Below are 20220 nucleotides of genomic sequence, written 5' to 3' on the forward strand. Positions count from 1 at the left end.
CTGAGCCACCGGGGCTGCCCAATAAAATCTTAAAAAGAGAAATTGGGATGCCTAGGTGGCTCAGTTGTTGAGTCTGCCTTCGGCTCACGGCCTGATTCCAGGGTCCTGGGATCAAGTCCAGCATTGGGCTCCTCACAGGGAGCCTGCTTCTTTCTCCCTCTGCCTCCCTCTGTGTGTCTCTCATGAATAGATAAATTAAATATTTTTTAAAAATAAGAATAAATTAAAAAGAAACTGATCACTTCTATAGATTGCTTTTAATAGGGAGAAGTTTGTAGAATTGGGGGTGGGTGGGAGGGACAAACGGAGGGAGGGTGCTCTGCTCCCTTTGCAGAGCTTCTGGGTGTCTGGTTGAATTCAGTTCTACCTCTGACTGCCTCCTGCAGCCTTTTAGCCCTCAGGTTTACCTACAGATTTACTGTGTTGCAAATGAGTCCCAGCAACCTAAGCTTCCTAGGATTGGTGACCCTTGGAAACCATTTCCTGATAAGGGGATGCACGTGGCCCCAGGATTTACTGTACCTTTCTCAATCAATACTAATTACTTCCCTGCATTAATGGCTTCTGCTTTCAGCAAGACTAGGGCACCTCCTCAGTTCTGCCATTTCCCTGACAACGATGAATTACAGTCAAGGTTATGCTCTTATCTCCACCGGACTCAAATCACCCTCCTGGCTTGAGAGCTCCGGGCAGCTTTCTAGACAGATGTTGCCATGGTTCTGTTTGCTGGACTACCTGCCAATTTGGTTAATGTAGGTAAATACACTTATGCTCTCTGCCTTTTACCTCTGGAGGGGACCTGTCTGCAGTTAATTGAAATAAGGAAGGCCAAATAATCTGAATAAATATACATTGTGTTACACAGGGCAACTAAATCAAGCTGAAGAGTCAGTCTAAAGTGATGACTACTGTAGAGAAGCAAGAAGCAAGAGTGTGTTGTCATTACGTGCCTGAATTGCTCATGTGGAGGTCATTTTTTTAGACTAGAAAATGACCAATGATTGTGCAATCAATAGGGTTGCCAGCTGGTTGATTTCATTCCGGTTAGTTTGGCCAAATACCATTGACCAGAAAACAATCCATCTGACTGTGATCATTTCTAATTGTTCTGACAGAATTGATTGATTGAGGATTTTTTCACCCATGGAAACATACTTGTTTTTGTATGGTTTTAATATTTAGGAATTTGGAGCCCTTTCCCTCTATAAATGATTCAAAGGTTCCATTCCTTTTTTTAGACAAAACATACATCTGCCTAATGGAGCCAATTACTTGCATAATTAAATCACCAAACACTCTGGAAATGACTTACCTTTTTGCCCCAAGTCCTGCAGCATCTTGGGGGTGACGTTCATATCTATTATCTAGAACACTCTGACTCCTGGCATCTCCCAACACTTATAGGGCCCCGTTCAAATGAGAAGCCCTAAAGCTGACCTGAAGCTTCATGAGCTGTTTTAAATTTATAGTAAAATTCCTTCTATAAAGCACCTATCTTAGTTTTGAGTTGTTAAATCATTAACATGTCTATTTTATTAATATCTTCCTCCCCTAGTAGATTGTCCTGTGAAATCGGGGACCATGTTTAACTTTGCCGATCAAAGGCACTCAATAAATATTTCTTTGCCTAGCACAGTGCCTGATGGGGCTCAGTGCTGGGCTGAATGGAACAGTTAGGAGAGGCCCTACCATTCCCTCACCTTCTGTAGGCAGAATGCCAACCTCCAAATAGTTGATGTAAACAAAGCTGGCTGGGTATACTTATGAGAGGGGAAGAATGGGGAAGGAAGCTGGCCTAGACTGGGAAGCTGGGGGTTGTTGGTATGAGTGGGGCTGGGCCTGCTTTAGCTCCTACTGTTACCCTTCGAAGCCTCAGGGGGGATGGGCAGGAGGCTGTGCACAACAGCAAATACAAGGGAAAAGGTGCAGGAAATCAGAAAGCAGTCATTGAGCATCATTAGAATGAGCTAGTAACAATCATAATAACTACCATTTACCAAGTTCCAAGCCCCATGCTCCATACTTTGCCATACATTATCTCATATCTTACTCATAATGAGTCTGTAAGAGAGGTATCTCCATTTCGTGCTGTGGAAACTAAGACTCATGTTGATACAGAGTTTGGCAGTATTCCCATGGAGGTCCAAGGCACTCTAACCCTGGTCTTTCTGAGTTCGGAGCCAGAACTCCCTTTTAACCACTGCACCATTAGCCAGAAGAAGAGTGTAGAAACATGCAGAGCCTTCAGTGAGTGGGGGGTCAAAGTAGCTTCCAGGGTACAGTTTGATCAGTTGCTAGAGAGCCAGATGGAACAGATTTATTGCCGACTGGGCAGGGGACCTGTAAGAAGAGGATTTGGCCTGAGCCACGACTAGGCTGGAAGCTGGTGGGCCCAGAAAGAATGAGACCAATAGCAATTAAAGGGAAATATCCAGCACCTAGGAGAGCTCCAGGCTTGCTTCCCCTGCATGGGGCAAAGCTAGACCTGGCAATACTATTGGTCCTCTCCTTGGCCCAAAGAGCTCCCCCAGGTCAAGCAATTTACTCAGGGATGTGACAGGGTGGCATGCACTGCTGTGGGCAGCTCACATGTAGGAGCTGTGTGTTAAGGAGACGAGCTGTATGTCAGACTTCTAAGTTGTAGCCTAGCTGTGTCCCTTAACCCAGACCCTGCTCTGAATTCTCCAGCAGTGGAACAGCAGTGACAGCTGTGAAAACAAGCAGGCTTGCTCATCTTGGCATTGAGTTATAGAGCACATCATCATTATGGAGGGAGTCAGTAACATCTGTCTTTCCTGGCCTTTATTTAACTTATTCTACTTAGGAAGCCTCTCCATGTTCCCACTCTGTAACTACTGTAAATGATGCAAAAGAGGAGCAAGAGACAGAGACAAAAAGAGGGAGAGAGAATTAATTTACCACTGGGTGAAATGAAAATGTACTGAAGTGTAATGGAATTTCATTAACTTCGGAAATGATGATGAATGCTGTCCAAATAATTCTTACTAATGCATAATTCACAGCTGAAAATAGAGCCAAACTCTCCTAAAAAGCACATCCATTTATGCCCCTAAATTAATTTGGTATGTTATTCAGGATGGTTGACAGGATAAAAGATCTACTATGAAATGTAATCATCTATTAAGATTGGGAATCTAGGAGTCTTTCTAGTTTAGTAGATGAGGGGAGCTGATAACAAGTGGCATCTTGAGAGGCAGACACCCACAGTCCTCATTCTCATAATTTGAATCTCCCCAAAGACATAATTTCAGACATAACCACGGAGAAGTTAGGATGAGCTTTGAGGTCTCCATAGCAACCACGACCCAGTTCATATATATATCCCAAAAGGAAATTAAAATCCCTTTCAACAAATTTAAATGGGGTCAGGAAAAGGCCCATACCTTTCCTGACTGGCAATGTTTTTACATTATATGTTTATATAATATATAAATTATATAGATCATATATTATATACATTTACATATAATTGTGCAGAAAGGTTTAAAAATTACTTTCCCATTTTGTGTGATACTGTCTTTCCTATTCCACAAACTCTCAATGACATTTATCACTTAATGCCTCAAGACATAATAATCCCTTCATTAAAACCCACTTATGCTTTTTGTATACTCAGGAGAGTGGTAATGGGGGAGAGACCTTTTCACCTTTAGATCTAACACAAACTGTGGTTGGTAGAGAGAGAACATTATTACGAAGGAGGATAGCTATTGGCCCAGCTTCCACCAATGGGAATGCATAGCTTCAGAGGCCAGTCAACATCTCACAATGGAGGCATCATGGCTCTTCGCCCCCTTCAACCAATTAGAGAGAACCTTAGTCAAACATATGAATAGTAATGTCAGGATGACTTCTGGAACCCTCTGAATTCCTTCCCCAGGGTGGATTGTGCTGTGTAGAGGTGGAGGTGTTATGGGAGAAGCACTACCTTCCAAGGTCACCCCTACTTGTCTAAATGGCCAGATCTTATGATTTGAGGTGCTGGGGTGGTAAACAAACACATTGGCTGCTGATACAGGAGCATTTGATTCAGGAGGCAGCCACCATTGGGCAGCATCCACCAATGGGAAGCCTCATTTGTAGGACCATCAACACCTCACAATGGAGGCATCATAGCTTCACCCCACAGTGGGTCCCTTAACCACTCAGAGAGAGTACCTTCTTGCTGACATATGAATAGTGATATCAGGGATGACTAATGCTAACCTTCTCAGGACTTTCTCCTAAGATGAGGTCTAGTGGGTGGAAGTGAATATGTCATGGGGCCTACTACCTTCCAAGGCCACCCCTATTCCTCCTAATGGCTTGACCCTATGATTTGGAATGCTTGGGCGGTAAATGAGCACATTGGCTACTGATACAGTGTTAGTGATTAAGTAGAAGGGTAGCCATTGGGCTGGCTTCCACCTATGGGTGACCTTAGTTTGAGGGGCCATCAACACCTCACAATGGAGGCATCATGACTCCTCCTCCCAACCAGGGGGTCCCCTCAGCCACTCAGAGAGCACCTTGTGCTGACATATGAGTAGTGATGTCAGGAATGACTTAAGATACTTTCTACTCATTCCCATATAACTAGTTTTAGTGTGAAGATGGATGTGTTATGGGGTGGGGGGTCATTAACTTCTAGGGCCATCCCTATTTACCCGAATGGCCCTACCTTGTGATATGGGTACTGAGGTGGGGATCAATCAGTACTGAGGACATGATTAAGTAGGAGGTAGCCATTGGGCCAGCTTCCACCAATGAGATATCTTAGTTTGAGAGGCTGACAACACCTCATAATACAGGCATCTTTCTTCCCTACATGAGTCCTTTAGCCAATCAGAGAGCACCTTGTATTGACATGTGAATAGTCACATCAAGGATGACTTCTGCTACCCTCTCAAGTCCTTTTCCTAGGATAAGATCTGGTGCATAGAAGTGGCTATGTCACGGGGAACTACTACCTTTGAAGGCCACCCCTAGTACTCCTAATAACCTATTGTTAAGGAGCGCTACAATTAAAATCGAGCCCATTGTCTGCTGATATGGAAGTCTTGATTAAGTAGGATGCAGCTATTGAGCCAGCTTTCACCAATGAGAAACCTTCGTTTTCAAGGCCATCAATACCTCACAATGGAGGCATCATGGTTCTCCCACCACTGCCCCTCCCAAGTGGCTAATGCTACCCTTCATTTTTTCTCCTAGAGCAGGATTCAGTGTGTGAGGTAGAAATGTTAATGGGGGAGCACTATCTTCTAGGGCCATCCCTATCCCTCTTGCCAGTCCTACCCTGTATGGGTGCTGAGGTAGGAGTCAAGCACACTGGTTGCTAATACAGAGTATGTGATTAAGTAGGAGGCAGCCACTGGCCAGCTTCCACCTATGGGAGTCCTTCATTTGTTAGGTCATCAACGCCTCATAATGAGGTGTCATGGCTCCTCTCCCCCTCCCCTGTGGGTCCCTCAGCCACTCAGAGAGCACTTTGTGCTGACATGTGAATAGTGATATCAGAGATGACTATCATCCAATACTATCATCCCAAGAACTTTACTAAATGAGCCTAGTGAGTGGAAGGGGATGTGTCATGGGGGACTACTGCCTTCCAAGGCCACTCCCATTCCTCCTGAAGCCCTGATTATCATGTGAGATGTTGTGATTGGAATCAAACCTATCTGCTGCTGATACAGAAGCCTTAAGTAGGAGGCAGCCACTGGCTGCTTCCACCAGTAGGAGTCCTTCATTTGTTTGTTAGGTCATCAGCGCCTCACAATGGAGGCATCATGACTCCTCCCCTCCTCCTCTGTGGGTCCCTCAGCCACTCAGAGAGCACCTGGTGCTGACTTGTTAGTAGTGACAGCAGGGATGACTTCTGCCACCCTGAGTTGCTTCTCCTAGAGCAGAATTCAGAGTGTGAGGTAGAAATGTTATCAGGGGAACACTACTTTCTAGGGCCATCCCTATCCCTCTTGCCAGTCCTACCCTGTGATATGGGTGTTGAGGTGAGAGTCAAGCACACTGGTTGCTAATACAGAGTATGTGATTAAGTAGGAGGCAGCCATTGGCTAGCTTCCACCTATGGGAGTCCTTCATTTGTTAGGTCATCAGCACCTCACAATGGACACATAATGGCTCCTTTCTGCCATGAGTCCCTCAGCCGCACAGGAGAGCACCTTGTGCTGACACATGAATAGTAATGTCAGGGACTTCATCTCTCCTTCTGAATGGCTTCTCTTGGGGTAGAAGTACAAATAAATAGGGCCACTATCAACTAAGAGGTCCCTGAAATCTTTCCTGCGTTGGTATCCCCACCTAGTCTCCCTGCTGCTATTCTGTGGTGTCATAGACTCCTTATATCACAGAAACCAGATACCCCTTGTGAAAGACCCTTGCCCCTGCCTGTTCTCATACCTAGGGTTTTACATGCAGTCATTGAGGCACATCACTTACCTTATGGATCCAACGTGTTTTCTAAGGCATATCTCAGTTTTTCATACTTCAGAGCCTTTGGAAACCGCTCCTTAGCAGGCTTTCAGGGCCCCATGTGGCTTGCTCAGTCCCCTCCAGCCCCCCACCCAGGCTCCTTCCCACCATCTGTGCTCTGGGTGTGTAGGTATCAGTGCTTATCCTCGGCCTGAAATGTTTGTGATTTCATCTCCACCTATACTAGTGCTACTTACCTTCCAAGAATAAATTAATAAATGAATAGTAAAAAAATAGTCTCTTTCAGAGACTTCCCCCTCTAAGCCCTAGCTTGGTGACCACTGTGCTACTTGTTCTATGTACCTCACCCCCCACACCACCCTTTGCCTTGCTCTTCTGATGTGACCGCTAACCTGGAGGGTGGATGGATGTTGGTAGCTCTCTGGATATGAGCCTCGCTACCACGAAGGTGGGTTTCTGATGTCTTCATCTAGGCTCTTCTCCAGTGTCTGGGCTATCCCAGGGACTGAGCCTGTATTTATACCCAGGCCATGCCCAGGTAGCACTATTATGTGCTAACCAACCCACAATGACCTGGCCTGCACTATGACATAGGTGAATCAGGACTAGGTTATGTACGAATATATTTCAATGACTGAATACTTTTCAAGGTAGAAGAAACATAATCATGTATAAGCACAAAGACTGATAAAATAACCTTCCCACAATACTGTTCAGAATTCTGGATTCACAATCCTGCTTCTCTTTTTGTTCATAAAGAGCATGAACAGGTGCGAGGGCTGCTGCTTTACCAGCTCCATGACACTCGTCAGAGGCCTATTGCTTATTTGAGTCTTTTGTCACATCCAGTATCCCAGCCACATTCCCCTTGTTTCAGAGCTGTAAGAGCAGTAGCTAAACATGTAAAAACTTCAGCTAGGTAAGTTCTAATTAAACCTAATGGTTCTTCATGCTTTTGTATTAAAAAATCCTCTGGGTGGGGCGCCTGGGTGGCTCAGCGGTTGAGCATCTGCCTTTGGCTTGGGTCAAGATCCCGGGATCTTGGGATCAAGTCCCACATCGACCCCCCACTGCGGAAAGCCTGCTTCTCCCTCTGCCTCTGTCTCTGCCTCTGTCTCTGTGTCTCTCATGAATAAATAAAATATTAAAAAAATAAAAATAAAAAACCCCCTGGGTGATGGTCACTAAGGAGGACACTTGATGGGATGAGCACTGGGTATTATACTATATGTTGGCAAATTGAATTTAAATAAAATATTTTTAAAAACCCTCTTGAACTAAACAACAACAACAACAACAACAACGCTCACTTGGGGGTGCCTGGGTGGCTCAGTTGGTTAAGTGACTGACTGTTGATTTTGGCTCGGGTCATGATCTCAGGATCTTTTTTTTTTTTTTTTAAAGAATTAATAGTAGTTTTCTTTTTTTAAATTTTTTTATTTATTTATGATAGTCACACACACAGAGAGAGAGAGAGAGAGAGAGAGAGAGGCAGAGACACAGGCAGAGGGAGAAGCAGGCTCCATGCACCGGGAGCCCGACGTGGGATTCGATCCCGGGTCTCCAGGATCGCGCCCTGGGCCAAAGGCAGGCGCCAAACCGCTGCGCCACCCAGGGATCCCATGATCTCAGGATCTTGAGATCAAGTGCTGATTTAATTTTTGTGATAAGTTTATATTTTAAGAGTAAATTTAAGTCTGTGATAGCACATCCTATTTGTCCATTTCAGGTTTTTGCTGTTCATGTATGAACGATTAACAAGCACAGTTAAATCAGCATTACTCAAGGGAGACTCTAGAAGGTCTGTGCAGTGTATGGATAGTTGTTTTAACAGAGACAAGTCGTTTTGGGGTATCTTTTCTCAAGCAAAAGAAGGAGGCTGGGTTTATAGTGTTGCAGCAATGGGCAGTGGTGTCCGAAGGAGAAAGCAACACCTTATGGGATGTAGGTAACAAGCTAAAAAGTAGTGAGCACTGGTTTTGGGTTTTTGTTTTTAAGAGAGAGAGACAGGGACACCTGGGCGGCTCAGCAGTTGAGCGTCTGTCTGTCTCAGAGCGTGATCCTGGGATCCAGGGATGGAGTCCCTCATCTGGCTTCTCCTAAATCAGTTCAGATGGCTTAATTGGTTGTCTTTGCCTAGACTGACCAAAGGCCAAGAGATAAGGGATATTTATATTGACAATGAATGGTTTTGGTTAATCTGACTTCAAAAAGCTTTCAAACAAAGAAGCTTGCTGACCTGGACAGTAACACCTGTAAAAACGGACCAAGTCAACAACTTTTAGGTGCTGTTAACTTAAGGAAATAGCTATAATACAAAAGGGGAGCGCAATTCAAAATGTAAGGACCCAGAGTCTCCTAAGAAAACAAGTAGCTTTGGCCCAGATGATTGCTCCTGTGATCACTCAGAAAGGAGAGGACTTTGGAGGAATAAATAGATTCTTCTGAGATTGTTGTTAACTGTCAGAAACGGATTGTCATTAACTGTTGTTAACTGTCAGAAATAAGCCTTTAATTTGGAGAAAAAGATACCTGGGAAATACTTGAAGGCTCATTGCATGAAGAGAGTATTTGGCACTGTCAGTGAGGCTACTTGGTAGCGCCAAATCCTTTAAAATGGATTTTAGCAAGAATTCTTCATGATATTATCCACAACAGCGGAGATAAATTGGCCATGATATTACATTACTGTTGGTGGGAGTAATTTTAGAGTTATTGTCAAAATGTTTCCAAAACATGGTCTATCAGCTAACAACACCATCCTGGGTAAACTATAAAGTGGGTCATGGATGGAGACCAAAGCCTGGAGGGCCCTTTGAACACCTCCAAATAGAGTTTATACAAATGTCTCCTCAATAGGCTATAAATATGTCTGGTTATTGTTCGTTTTCAGGGTGGGTTAAAGCTTGTCCTGTCAGAGAGAATAGCCCTGTATTAGTGTTCTAGGGCTGCTGTACTAAAATACCACTTACTGGGTGGCTTACATAACAGAAATTGCTTGTCTTACAGCTCTGCAAGCAAGAAGCCTGAAATCAAGATGAAGGAAGGGTTCGTTTCTTCTTCTTTTTTATTGATTGATTGATTGATTTTAGTAAGCTGTATGCCTGACATGGGGCTTGAACTCACAACCTTGAGATCAAGAGTTATGTGCTCTACTGACTGGGCTGGCCAGGTACCCCAGGTTGGTTTTTCCTGAGGGAAGGGTCTGTTTCAGGCCTCTCTCCCTGACTTCTAAATGGCTGCCTTTCCCTATGTTTTCTCACATCAATTTCCCTTTCTGTGTCTTTCTTTCTTTCTTTCTTTCTTTCTTTCTTTCTTTCTTTCTTTCTTTCTTTCTTTCATGAAAGACACAGAGACAGAGACATAAGCAGAGGGAAAAGCAGGCTCCCCAGGGAGCCCGATATGGGACTTGATCCCAGGACTCCAAGATCATGCCCTGATCGGAAGACACTCAACCACTGAGCCACCCAGGCATCTCATGTGTGCCTGTTTCTGTGTCCAAGTCTCTCCTTTTTGTAAAGACACTAGTCATATTGGATTAGGGCCCACCCTGATGACCTCATTTTAACCTAGCTAATTATATCTGCCAAGACCCTATCTCCAAATAAGATCACATTCTGAGGTCCTGGGGGTTAGGACTTCAACATATGAATTTTGGGGGCACAATTCAACACATAACAGGCCCTAATGCGGCAAAATAAAATGTTGATTTCATTTTTTTTTCCGATCTGGGGCATTCCAACTTATCTCTCCAGTGACAGGGAAACTAATTTACTAGCACTGTTATTAAGGAGCTCTATAAATGTCTCCCTTTACTTAGAAACTCCTCTGTCCTTATCATCCAGAGTCCTCATGAAAAGTAAAGAGAATTAGTGGAACTCCAATAGTAAAACTAGCAAAGCTCTCAGAAACCTTAACACTTCTATGGCTTAAAGTGTTACCATTAGCTTTAATGTCTATAGGATCAACTACCCTCTGGGACCCACAAGTTATCTCATAAATTAATAAGGATTAATGAAATAATAAGTTCTATGTGTTTGGAAATTTTACCTCTTCCTCAGCCTTGGATTCTACCCTATTACAAGCAGATATGATTAGTTCATATGAGACAGTCATACTGTACCTCAGGTTTTATCACCAATACATGCAAGCCACATTTCCAAATATCTACCTAAACAGACTATATATGCTCTCTGCAAGTTGGATATTTTGTCTTCTGGAAGAGACTGAAGAAAAACTGCTCTTGAGTTTTCACAAAAAGGACCTTATTAGGTCCCATTAACAGCTATCATAGCAGTAAACATTCAAGGTTTTCCAACTCATCCTTGTTTTCCAACTCAAAAGATGTATGTCACTTGAACCTGATCACCAGACATTCTCACAGGGACACTTTAAGCTTTAGATTCTCAGGAATCCTCCAGAAGCTGTTGACTTCAGAGGTGGACAGTTTCTGCCCAAGATGACAGAACAAGATTAATTTTCTGATTCTCCAACACACTCTTTTTGTTCTTTTATTCTCTCACTAATTTTGCTTATTATTCTACTTTGGTGCCCTTTAGAACACTAATGTGACATCCTTTGTTCCCATCTGATTATTTCTGCCTCCTTATGTCTCCTTCTGCCTTTGGAGAGAAAAAATTCTAATTCTCTTATTTTTTTTTTTTTCTGTAACCACTGCCGTGAATTTAGCTGACTGCTGGATCTGTTACCCCCTACCTATCCCTGCTGACAAAAATTCAATAGCTATTCCTTTAAACACCACAGGAGGTAGGTTCCCTTTTATAGGTTCCTTTTGGGACTTGTCTCCTTCACAGTGTTGGCCCCAAATTTTGGTCTTATAAAAATTGGACCTTGGTACGCCTGGGTGGCTCAGTGGTTGAGCATCTGTCTGCCTTTGGCTCAGGGCGTGATCTTGGAGTCCTGGGATCGAGTCCCACATTGGGCTTCCTGCAAGGAGCCTGCTTCTCCCTCTGCCTATGTCTCTGCCTCTCTCTGTGTCTCCCATGAATAAATAAATAAAATCTTTAAAAAATTGGACCTTGACCTCACATCAACAAAATGCTTCTGCTGAAGTCCTTATAATTTTATCAGCAAGTTAGAGTCAACCAGGAGTAGGCACTGATATTGGGGATTTTCCAGTTGTCCTGGCCTGTTTCTTTTCCAACTGCTTTGTGAAAACTGTTTAACTCCACTAAAGGGATTTCTCCATATCGAGAGACACAAATTGGCTTACTCTTGTAGTAAATAATAGTTACGTTTCTAATATAATCTGTGCTTCACTAAAGTACTACATTTTTGTGGATATCAGACTTATACCTTGAGAAGGATGCCCAGAAGCCTCTCACATGAGGCAAACACAGGTCATCCAGGAGAACTTGCAAGAGGGATAATTGATTCCCTGTTTACACCTACACTATGAACTGCAATCCCATAAAGTGGAGGACTACAACTAGATGGGTGGCCCCAAACTTGTCTCTATCACTAATAGAAGTCATAAATGACATACTTCTCTGGAAGCCCAACAGACTTGTCTAAATTCATTAGCTAGTATTGTCACAATCACCTACCCCTCAATTTCCTTCTAGCCAGCCAAGGGAGAGTTTGTATTACAGCAAATATTACTTGTTACTTTTATGTAAATAATACAGGGCAAGCAGAAGAGTTTGTGATTAAGCTAAAGGAAAAAGCCACCTTCTAGTCTAACACAGACTTGATTGGATTCTGGGACAAATTTTCATTAGCTGGGTTTCATAAGCTTAGGCCCCTGACTTCAAGACCTGTTACTGATACTTGCTTTGGATAATTGCTTGTGTTACATCGACTGATACAAATCTCCCAGTCTTTTTACACTGACTTCTGACTGTGCAGTCACTTTCATATCAGAAAATACAACAGTTCATCCTGTAGCAAGCAGGAGAGACTAACTCCAACTCAACTACAGACTTTGTTTTTTAGATAGCCATCCTGATCAGCAGTAGGGAAATCTGGGTATCATGAAGTAGTGTCTTATAGCTGGACTTCATCATTTCTTGGCCAAGAGAGAAAGTAAAGAAGCAGTCCCTGTCATCCAGGAAGTGGTCTGATGCTCCCAGCTAGGCTTTAGTGTTGGTACAAGCTGGCTTGGTACTCACAGCTGGACAACGTTTTCTCCTGTTAGACATAAACAATCATATGGAACATCAGTGTAAGCCAAAGTTACTATAAGACCATGATAGAGTAAGCTCAAACAAGGCTGCTTCACAATTTTGTCTACGTGCAGACAAAAATGGGATCACTATGTAGTCCACAAAATGCCAAACATCTCCCTCTCCTGGCTAATGTGAGTGACTGCTGCCTCTCTACGAAATGCAGTGAAGGAGTCCCTCCTTAATGTCCATTCTGCTTTCCACTGTTTTACCCATGGTCAACCACAGTCTAGAAGCAGGTGATCCTCCTGATGAATCATGAAAAGGCCGATAGTAGCCTGATGCTGCGTCACAATGCCTACATCATTTACCTCACTGTGTCTCATCCGTAGGCATTTAGTAATCTCAGATCATCACAAGAAGGGTAAGTACAGGACAATAAGATATTTTCAAAGAGAGAGAGAGAGAGAGAGAGAGAGAGACCACGTTCACATAACTTTTATTACAGTATATTGTCATCATTGTTCTATTTTATTATTGTTGTTGTTCATCTCTTCCCATGCCCAATATATAAATTAAACATTATCATAGATATATATGTATAGGAACATAGTCTATGTAGAGTTCAGTACTATCCATGGTTTTAGGCATCCACTGGAGGTGTCAGAATAGATCCCCTGTGGGTCAGAGAGGACACCTATAGCTTTATCCTCACTGTAGTGGGTTCTCACTGTAGATTAGACTTACTGAGATACCCAATCAGAATTGTCCCTGCTTTCTGACAGCACCCAATCTAAAGCAAACCCTTACCTCCTTAAACCACCCCCAAATTACCCAACCAAAACCCAAATCCTGTCAGAAGTCTTTCCTAACTCTCTCTTACTGAGTTGCCTCACAGTTTCCCACAGTGTGTCTTTTGCCTTGTTGCAACAAGTAATAAACTCAAGTTGTCCAAATACAGATGTGTTCCTTCTTAGTGACTTTTGACTGGAGAGCTCTGAACACTGGAGTACATTGATGGGACCCAAGAGCTGCTAATGAGACTCATCTCCAAAAACCCTGAAGGAAATGTTTCAGGAAGCTAGACCTTTGCAGGAGGATGACCTTAAGTTATACAGTTTTCCAGCTGATTTAAAGGGTGTGACCTACTTGGATGATCTCAGCTCACAACCAGATAACAAGAAAAAGAAGAAGAAAGAGGAAGATCTGGAGGGTACAGGAGCAGCTGGCTGGCTGAGTCCATAGACCATGCAGCTCATGACCCTGGGGTTGTGTGTTCAAGCTCCATGTTGGGTGTAGAGGATACATTAAAAAAATATAAGACATTTGGAGGCCACTAAGGAAAAGGGTATTCTTTTTTTAATTATTTATTTATTCATGAGAGAGAGAGAGAGAGGCAGAGACACAAGCAGAGGGAGAAGCAGGCTCCATGCAGGGAGCCCATCGTGGGACTCGATCCTGGGTCTCCAGGATCAGGGCCTAGGCCGAAGGCAGTGCCAAACCACTGAGCAACCCGACCTGCCCAGAAAGCAGTATTCTTATAGAAGCCTCAAAACTCAACTGAGTTGTGTATTCTAGTTAACTAAGCCTGTATTTCTCTTCCCTATGTCCCAGGCTCCTTTGAGCTCTGGCCTATCCATATCCCCAGGGTGATCTGAACAGGCCTCTGCTCTCCTGAGAATCCTATCACTGTTAAGCCTCAAGGATGCCAGCACTCCATCACTGGGGCTTCACTTGTATCAATGGAGCCAACCATTACCCTTGATACATCAGGACAAAAAGAAACTGAAAAGGTGACTTTTATCTCTCCTAGGAGTCCACAAAGGTGGCCAAAGGAGAGAAACTCTTCATTCCACAATGGCTTGAATGATGATTTCTACCTGGGATGGGATGCAAGGGGAAGGAATGGCTCAGGGAAGGGTTCACAGAAGAAAAAAATAACTGTGTTGAGTCTTGAAGGATGAGTGGAGAATCTTCAGGTAGTTAAGGGTGGTGGGAGCCAAGCTGTGAAAAGAATATTCTAGGCAAAGGGAACAACATTTGCAAAAGCATAGAAGAATGAAAGAGAATGGGACATTTGGGGAATTCTGAATGGTTCAGTATAGGCAAAGTATAGGATTTAAGGAAGGGGAGTAGTGGGGGATGGAGAGGGAGAAGTCCACAGGGACCAGGCTTTGGAAGGGCTTTCTTTGCAATGCCATGCTTTCTTTAAAAAATTTTAATTCTACTATTGTTAACAGAACTCAAAGGAGCCAAAGTGTATATGTCAAAATCCTAATCTCCAGTGTGATGGTATTTGGAGGCCTTTGGGAGGTCATTAGAGTGAAGCTCTCCTGAATGGGATTAGACCCCCCAAGAACTCCCTCATTCCTTTGGCCTTGTATGGACACAGCAAGAAGATGGCCATCTATGAACCATAAGGTGGGCCCTCACCAGACATTGAATTGGCCAGTGTCTTGATCTTGGACTTCTCAGTCTCTAGAACTGTGAGAAATAACTGTCTATTGTTTATAAGTCACCCTGTCTATGGTATTTTGTTACAGCAGCCCAAAAACACTAAGACAAGGAGGAACAGGATATTTATGCAGACTCCAAGTATTTTCCTGCAGATCACTTATGAATTATAAGTGGAAAAATTATAACTTTTCAGTGGAGAAATCTAGTGAATGTCAACTTAACTAACTGATCAAAGTTAACATCTTCAATCATGGGATAGAGTGACATCATGTGTGTCCTAATGTGATGGCCTGAGGACACAACATCACTTCTATGCTCTTCCTGCCTGAAATGCATAACTGGAACTATGAGGAAAGATTAGACAAACCCAAATTGAGGCATGTTCTGTAAAATGGCTAGCCTGTACACTTCAAAAATGTTGACATCATGAAAGTCAAGGTAAGTTCGAGAAATACTTCCAGATTAAAGGAGACCAAAAAATAATGACAGCTAAAAGCAATTTGTCATCCTTGATTGCTCTTGGATCAGAAGGGAAGACTGTAATAGATGGCATTAGTGAGACAGTCAGCTAAATGTTAATATGGACCATAGAAGAGATAGGATTACATCAAGGTAAATTGCCCAATTTTGGTAATTATACTCTGGTTATGTAAGAAGCTCTTTTTGTTCTCAGGAAAACGCCAACTGAGGTGTTCAGGGTAAAGGGGCACCATAACTCTAAATTACTCTTAAGTGTTTTTTTTTAAAGATTTTATTTTCAAGTCATCTCCACCCCCAGCGTGGGGCTCAAATTCATGACCCCAAGATCAAGCGTCCCACGCTCTACCGAATGAGCCAGCCAGGTGCCCCTGCTCTTAAGTGTTTCAAAAATAAATATAAAGAGAGATGATCAGGCAAATGTAGCAAAATGTTAACAATTGCATTTTTCTTACAATTCTTCTGCAAGTTTGATGTCATTTCGAAGTCACAAGTTTTGAAAAATTCTGTAATTCTCCAGAGTACAGCCAAAGTTCTGAAAATGGCCCACCAGAACCTGTGTGATTTGGCTTTCCAGTATGTCTCTTATTTCTCTCCCTATTGTCCCCTTAGCTTGCTCTGCTCCTGGCATACTGGCCTCAGCACTCTTTCTAGAACATCCAAACATAAATTTTATGAGGAGAGAGAGTTATATGTTTTGTTTACTGCTGACTCCTCAGAAGCATAGAATCATCAAGTGTTCCTGACTAAATGACTACTGTTGACCTTGAAAAATAAATTTATTAGGTACCATGCAGTGTTCTAAGTGCTTTACATATATTATCTCATTTATACCATAAAAAACACTAGACGTGGATACTATCATCATTATCCTCATCATCCTCATTCTGTAGTTGAAGAAGCTAAGGCAGTGAGATAGGAGAGAAAGTCTGGTTTCAGAGTCTTTTTTTTACTAAGTACTCTGTTGAGCTGCCTCTCTTGTAGTACAGTGTCTTTTATGGCATGTTTAAAAGCATGTACATTTATGTGATGTCTAAAACCATTTTGATAAAGGATGCCCACATATGTAGCAAATGTATGAAGTTATGATGGGAATGACAACCAGCAGGGACTCAGTTGGATGGTAGTGTTTAAGGTGGTAGGCAGACCTAATCAAAATTGCCCTTGAAAATTTCTTAGCAAGTCCTCAAAACAGATGATTTTTCCCCCAGCATTGGACCCTTTCATTATTTCTGTGGTTGAGACCCAAACTCAATAGCTGATTTGTGGTTGGGAGCCATGTGTATGGAAATTGCCAGAGTTTCAGTTGGGCTGGTGGGATGCTCACACCAGGAAGGGAAAATGGAATGATGACAGCATGGACCTTCACCAGATTAAAGGTCTCTTCTAGTGTCAGAAACAGAGACAAAGTCTCAATATACTTAGCCATCTCTCTCTGTGGGAGGACAAGTAAACAAGCAGAGCCATAGGAGTTCTCTATACCTTCAAGTTTCTAGGATGGGTCATCACATTCTGTGACAGTTTTTTTCTGGTGTTTATCAACTCCTATCAGCAGTAATGACTTATTTATGTTTAACTCACATCTCCCACTACAATTTCAACCCATTTCCTATTACTCTGTAGATACAGAGAACAGATGGTCAACTTTCTCCTTCTAACCTTCCAAAGTATGGAAAATACCCATTGATGCCCTCCCTTCTCAGGTGACATTTTTTTCCTGGCCAAAAACTTTCAGCCTCTTCATTTTTTTTGCACGTTTCATTTTTCAGTCAGTTATTTCATTTGCACTGCATTGGATTTTTTTTAAGTGAGCTTTACTCCCAATGTGGGGCTTGAACTCATGACCTAGAGATCAAGAGTCACAGGCTCCACCAACTGAGCCAGCCAGGTGCTCTGCACTACACTGGATTTTTTAAAAAATAAACATAGTGGGTTTTTTTTTGTTTTTGTTTTTAAAAGTAACATATGCAAATGACGAAGATTCTAACATAACCAAAGCATATGCAGAGAAAGGTAAATTTCCCTCCCATCCAAACCCTTCTCAGTCTCCTTTTCTAGAATCAGCTTTTCTCACCAGGGTCTCTTCCCACAGAATTTTCCTAACATATCCAAGTACATATAAATATATTCTCTTCTAAATTCTTTTTCAGTTCAACAAATATGCATAAAGCATCTACTATGTGCCAGGCACTGTGCCAACTCCTGGGGCAGGGCATGAGGAGAACAAAGATGTGTTTCCCTGTCCTCAGTAAGTGCACGGTTTGGTAGGGGGGAAATGCATAGTCATGTATTCATTTATTTATCAGATATTCAATGAGTGCTCTCTATGTGCCAGGCATTGTGTGAGCCACTGAATAACATGGAGCTCCTGTCCCTCTGGAGCTCAAGTATTATGGGGATGGGGGAGGCAGATCAGTGAGTAGACTTGATGTGAAACAGAAGCCAATGTCAAGGAAATGCTAAGATGATCCTTGGCAATTGCCTCACACCCTCTTGTAAGGTGTGTGGACCATGTGGGGAGAAGGTCACAAAAGGTCAGTCTTGCACACAGTGGGAAGACAAAGTAGTGGTGTTCTAGCAGGAGCAGTGGCACTGGGAGTCTGAGCCAGGCTCTGGGCTAAGCCCTTTACACCTGCTGTCTCATGTAATCTTCACAGGGACATGAGGTGAGTGCCACTAGCCACATTTTACAAATGAGGACACTGGGGGTTCTGAAGATGTTAAGGAACTGGCCCTATGTCATACAACTGAGAACCAAAGTCTAGTCCTCCTTTCTGGAAAGCCTGGGCTCTCATTCACCACACCAATAACAGTTTCTAGGCTTGGAGCTGAGTAATGGATAATTCTGATACATCTTCTTCTTCCCCTTTCCCCTGTGGAGAACCACTGGCCTACCTATAACAGGTTGACTCCGTTCATTATTACAGTTGATCTTAGCCAAGAGGCCAAGAAGCGATACTCCGTTCGTTATTAGACTGAATTTCTCCATTTAAGGTGTGAGATGGAGAGGAAAACGCATTGGCCTGGGAACCAGGAGCCCTCAATCCTAACTTCTGGTCTGCCTCTCATAATCTCTGTGACCTTGAGCAAGTCACTGTACCCTCTGAACTCAGGGTCCTGACCTTGGAAATTCGGAGGCTGGCAAGGATCATCCCTGGATGCTTGTTGAGATTTGGTGATATTCCCATCATTCCAAAGGGCTATAATGGTGCCTTCCATGGCAAAAAATACATCCTTCCCTTGAGAATTACCCCAAACCAGTTCTACAAATCTATTTTCAAAGCAATTTGAGGAATGGACCTGCAGTGAGGGTAAATAGCTGGCTCTACCTCATTAATGGTGTGAGACATGAACATGTTAATACTTCCTTGGCCTCTGATTTCTGCTTATAGCTCTGAATACTATCCCCCATCCCCATTTTCTCAGCAAAGTGAAATGAACCTTAGTTAAGTGAGCAAGTGCCGGTTTAATATATCCAATTTAATTAAAGTGATAATCAACTAGCAACTGCAGATAATCCTTAGTGAACACTGGGAAAGAGCCCTCAAATTAATGGGTTATTGCAGATATGTAATAACCGGAGAACTTTGCTCAGGCTGATTTCATGCTCGGGAGAGCAGCCCCATGACGTATGGCAAGCCACAGAAAGAGGATCTGCCCTGGTCAATAAGCCCCATAAAGCTAAGAGCAGAGAGGCTGGGTTGATCCAGAAAAAAAAAAGTGACTGAGGCATGGCCAGCAGATAATGAGCCTTCCTGCATTTTGCTCGTTCCGTTTCACATCAAACATAGGGATTTGGAGACCAGATCTGGTCATTCGTAAAGCAAATTCTTCTGGACCCCATGGTGACACGGGGTGGAAAGTTAAAGGAATCCAGCTCCTAGGTAAGTGTCTTTCTTCCTCCCTTCCACACTCCTTTCTGCCCGAGGTCTCTATTTCCTTCCTTCTCTCCTTCCTTTCTTCCTGCCTTTAAATTTTTTAAATGATGAAAGAAACATATATTCATCACAAAAGAACCAAATTGCATATAATTGTAGGAGGTATAAAACAAAGGTCCTTAATCTCTACCCGTTCTTTCTCTTCTTTCTTCTATTTTGAAAAAAAAAATATTTATTTTTAAATATTTTATTTATTTATTCATGAGAGACACACAGAGAGAGGCAGAGACACAGGCAGAGGAAGAAGCAGGCTCCATGCCAGGAGCCTGATGTGGGACTCTATCCCAGGACCCCAGGATCACACCCTGAGCTGAAGGCAGATGCTCAACTGCTGAGCCACCCAGGTATCACTATTTTGTAAAAATTTTAAAAGTAATGCACGTTCAGTATAAAATACTCAAACAGTACAGAATGGTATTAGCCATAGAGAAAACCTATTTAGTATGCATTCTTCCTTCTTATCTTGTCTTCTTCCTCTCTTACTCCCTCCCTTCCTGTCTCCTTTACTTCAGTTTTAAAAATTACATAGGTAATGGATGATAATCATAAAAGAACCAAGCAGTACAGAGCTGTATGGTATATAAAGGAAAGTCCTCAGTGCCCATCCCCCTTCCCCACTCACTTTTTTCATACCTGACAGACATATAGACTTACCTAATTCCTTTTAATGGCTGCATAGTATTCTGTAGTGTGTCCTATGAGTTATTTATTGGGCGCCAGGTAAGTTTCTGAAACATACATTGGAATTATTATAAAAGTTTAGGGGAAATGCAAGA

This window comes from Vulpes lagopus, chromosome X (assembly GCF_018345385.1).
Source record: "Vulpes lagopus strain Blue_001 chromosome X, ASM1834538v1, whole genome shotgun sequence".
Classification (NCBI taxonomy): Eukaryota; Metazoa; Chordata; class Mammalia; order Carnivora; family Canidae; genus Vulpes; species Vulpes lagopus.